This window comes from Halichoeres trimaculatus, unplaced genomic scaffold (genome assembly GCF_033239565.1).
Source record: "Halichoeres trimaculatus isolate MK-OKI-2021-1 unplaced genomic scaffold, fHalTri1.1 fHalTri1_scaffold_3, whole genome shotgun sequence".
Taxonomy (NCBI): domain Eukaryota; kingdom Metazoa; phylum Chordata; class Actinopteri; order Labriformes; family Labridae; genus Halichoeres; species Halichoeres trimaculatus.
In genome coordinates, this window is record NW_027437181.1 from 37,815,000 (window position 1) to 37,819,671 (window position 4,672).

Below are 4,672 nucleotides of genomic sequence, written 5' to 3' on the forward strand. Positions count from 1 at the left end.
ACGAAGTAGGAATATGAGGTGTAGTGAAAACGTATCACTAAATATCACTCCGAGTGAAACAGAAGTGGCTCAACCTGTCGGTTTTCTTTTAGTACACGTAACTCCATTATCTATGTGCACACTGGTGTACACACATTAGATTGTGTGTGTGCATGTGCCATTATCAGGAGATAGCATGACAAATGGTAATGCAGTAAAGCAGTGAATCACTGAAAGTTATTCTGACTCTGGAAGCGGCAGAGTGAACGAGCTGCAGCGCTGACAGCAAGTCCATGCTGTTTGTGGACAAATCAGTGCTTGTTCAGGTAGGAGGCAACAGCACAATGAGAAACCTCGGTCAGAGCGATGTAAACAGACTGTTTTCAAGGCACAGTGAATGTTTCTTACAGAGTTTTCCTCTGGGCTGTGCTCTGAGCTGGCAGCTGTGAGGGCAGGTCGCTCGGATTTGTTTTCCGCAGACCGCGTTACGCAGCACATCTCCGCTGGTGCCGCGTATGGACGCTTGTTGCGCTCACGCTTGGAGTTCAAACAACAGACATGAAAATTTACGACAGCACAGAGATCGTTTTACAGCTCACCATCAGCCCCAGCAGTCTGGAGAGCTCCACGGGATGTTTCACAGCTTAAAATCCCCCACAGCAGCAGAGACAGCCTGAGCCTGAGAAAAACGATTTACTGTGGACTTCCTGATTCCACGAGACAAAAACTTTCCAATTCGGACGCAGCAGACGCACGCAACGTCAAGTCAGAAAAGACAACGAACTTATTTCCGGTAAAAATAAAACTTTCACAATAACGCCAAGACTTCAACGAGTCCTCATTACCAGACATTTTTAAATGGATTTCAAAATAAAACGCGGAGAAGCAGAAAAATAAGTTGCATAACGATACAGCAGAGAGAAAATGCATCAAATCAAGATGTAATCATTTCTTATTCTAATTTTGTTCATAAGCCAATCTGCCAGAAACCTAGGATTATCTGTCCTGATGCAGTAAAATCAGAAAAAATATAATTATCCAGAAATGTCTGAAGCTAAAAGTTGTTTTGTATTTTTCTCTATTAAAAGATGTATTTAATTCGGCAGGTTTGTAAAATGGGCCACAGCAAAAAATACAGCACATCATTTTGCCATGAAATTGACATTTCTGGAGAAAAAAAAAAACTTTTATGTCATGTTTAAGTTGTTACCCTTTTAATAGGTTGACTAAAACTCTAGGTTATACATAAATTGTATGATAATAAGAAATGATAATGATAAAAAAATAGTAATTAATAGGCTTATAATAATAATAATAATAACAGTATTATTATTATTATTATTATTATTATTATTATTATTATCATTAATAATAATAATAATAATAATAATAATAATAATAATAATAATAACAATAACAATAATAATAACAATAATAATGATGATGATGCAATGACAGTTAATCAACTTCCCTTCTTCTTCCAGTCCAATCATGGTAACCTGACAAAAAAAAAAGAGTCTTCAAAAAAGTGATACACACATCTTTAACCTTCAAATCCATGAACTATGAAAGCTTTTGTCAAGACCTTTCACTTTGCCCAACCTGACAGCTACAAGAATGTGCAGATTTCAGCAGTGAACATAAAAGTAAATTGTTATTAAATGATGTTATTAAATGCAGCCATGTTTGGTATCAGGTAGACAATGACTTTTAAAGGTCCCATATTTTGCAAAAATCACCTTAGTGAAGTTTGTTGGTCTTTGGCTTTCCTCCCAGCCCACAAAATGTGATATTTAATGACAAAACCTGAACTTGGTAGTGATTGTGAATGTAAAATCCTGATCTAAAATGAGCTGTTTCAATTTTGGGGATTTGCCGACATCAGACATTCCCTTTTTTGACCAATCAGGAGCAAGTCTGACCTTATTGGCCCACCGGAGCAGGTACCCCTTAACCCCCGCCTCGCCCACTCTTCTCCCCGCTGCTGGAGAGAAATCTCCTGGAGAGAAATTGTTGAAGAACCATCACTGCTTTGTTTTTGGCTGTAAACAGCCACATAGTTCCTTGCACAAGCTTCCAATCTCGGAAGAATGCAAGACTAAGTGGCTAAAGTTCATTTATCAAGGAAATGTGCCAGCTACACTCAGTAAAACTGTGCATGTGTGTGCTAGTCCCGGCCGACTGTTTTTCCAACTTTGGACAGTACAACAGAGGGCTAGAGAATAGACTGGTCCTGAATCCAGGCGCATTACCAACCATCTGCCAACAAACCTGGGACCCTGAAAATGTGAGTATTTTAAATGTTGTGTGTTGTGGAGCAGATGTAAGAGCTTTTCCTCAGTGTCCCCCTGTCTCTGTGTTAGCTTCAGGATGCTAACTTTGGCTGCAGTTAGCCTGTTGTTTTAGCCTGTAATATAACAGTAAACAAGTTTTGCAGTTTTCTAAACATTGTGCACTCGTGATGCCACTCTCAGTGAAGAGCGGGGCGGTATCAGCCGTGGCTCATTTACATATGAAGGTCACGCCCACTAAATCAGAGCGTTCTGAACAGAGGGGCTATGAGAGCCTGGAAACAATGCTGCTGTGCTTGATTTATTGGCTTTTTGGACCAAAACATGTTACTACCATTTCATGAAGACAACAATGATCCATATTAAACTGCAGAAAGGGAGCAGAATATGGGACCTTTGAATGTTCATCCGCTGCAGACACTTTGCTCCAGAAGGTTTCTTCTTACAGGAAATGACATCATTGAGTGAGCTATGATGACAGTGATTAGGGTGGGTTCTGACATTGATATCTGTAATTTTAACCCAGTTTTTTAAATGATTGTTTGTTATCGTTCAAGCCAAAGGGTCAGGCCCTGACGCACTACAGTATTCCAGGAGAATATAATTATTACATTTTTTATTATGTTATATTGATATGAAAAAACTGCATCTGAAAAGCTGACTGAAAGTCATTTCTTCATTGTCAGTAGCTTAGCATAGAATAGAATAGAATAGAATAGAATAGAATAGAATAGAATAGAATAGAATAGAAAAGACTTTATTTATTCCGTGTGAGAAATTCGGGAGGAGTCACAGTAGCAATCAAGAAAACAAAAGCAAGAAAGTGTTTAGTAAGTGAAAAAAGGTCCATAACAAGATAGATGATGACAGCTTGGCTGTCATACCAAACAGGGTATGTGAGGGGTGCAGGGAGGAAGAAGAATCAGTGGAAAATAGAATAGAATAGAATAGAATAGAATAGAATAGAATAGAATAGAATAGAATAGAAAATACTTTATTTATCCCCGAGGGGAAATTCAGGAGTCACCGCAGCATTTAAGAAAACAAAAGTAAGAAAGTATATAGAAAGTGCAAAAAGGTCCATAAGAAATTAGATGACGACATCCCGTCCACCACTCGTCCACCACTCTCCAGCCCAGCCAGTCTCCACCTCCACAGGGTCCAGGACTGAGCCTCCCCAGCAATCTGTTCAGTCTCTGTCTCCTGGATCCTGTCTGCTCACAGCAGGCAAAGCTCCTCCAATGTGGGGCCGGCGTCCGATGTCAGCACCGTCGGCCACGTCCGTGAACAGCACGATGCCTCTGGGTTAGCACGGCTTGCTCGTCCATCCCCCGGGGCTAGATCCCATGTTCCCAACAACGATGGATGGAAGGACAGGTCCATGTCGTCACCTCCCAGCTCACATCGGAGAACCAGCACGTCATCCTCACCTCCTCCTCCTCAGCTCGAGGGAAATCATCAAGCCCTACACTAGTTAGCATTGACATGCTACAGGCTGCTAACAGCTAACTTCGCATGTAAACAATGCAGCCATGGTTACATGTAGGATCTCCAGACAAACACAGGAGAAAAGTAGTAAAAAATATCGCTGAAGCCACAAAAAGTTTGGTGTCCGTGACCGACAATGAACCATACAAAGTAATGATCCACTCCAAATACAAAGATTACGAAAAAGAGACGAAAAAAATTACAAGTAACGGACAAAGACGAGAGAGCTGCTGCAACAGGCAGCTACTTGGGCAGCGCCAAATGTATTAATGTGGTGTAGGGTGTATGAAGAACATAGGAGAAAGTTGAAGGACAAGATGAGGAGTGTGGGGATTCTGGGATTTGAACTGAAGGATATACTTGGTGAAGGTGGTGGAGCTACATTAAAGATAGTGGTAGAGTTTCTCAAGAGCATAGGGGAATATGGTAGATTGAAATAAATTTTGTTTCTTTCATTCATGTATTATTCTTATTCTTATTATTTATTTGTTTATTTATATTATTTTGGTTATTTATTTCTTTATTCATTTAATTATTTTGTAAATTAATTCTCCTAACTACCACAGTCCTCAGTCTTCTGCATGATCTCTTGCAGATGTGTTAAGTAAATGCACATTCATGTTAAATTTTATTCCAATTTTCATTAAACAACATAAACATTAAACAAAACTGTTCAGTTAAACTGCTGAAAAAATGTCACACTTTAAATTTTGCATTTTTCTTTTAAGTGCTTAATCTTCACCAGTTAAAACAATAGGCTGGAAGTTTACAAATCAAATTCTGATCAAATAACCCATCTCAGTGTTTTAAATCAGCATCTTATTAAGACGTCATTAAGAAACATCTGCTCTCCGGGTGAAAAGATGAGTCTTAATTCTTCTGACACAAATAACAACACACAGAAAAACTGGCCT

General features: G+C 39.3%; 1 protein-coding gene across 1 annotated transcript in view; it reads right to left on the minus strand.

The window, feature by feature from the left end:
* lrrk1 (leucine-rich repeat kinase 1) overlaps nucleotides 1-760 on the minus strand; it is an 88,891-nt gene extending 88,131 nt beyond the window's left edge. Inside the window, exon 1 of the mRNA XM_074666169.1 lies at nucleotides 579-760. The gene's annotated coding sequence lies outside the window, so the exon portion shown is untranslated. The remainder of the gene's footprint in view (nucleotides 1-578) is intronic.
* Between the last annotated feature and the right edge of the window lie 3,912 nt (nucleotides 761-4,672).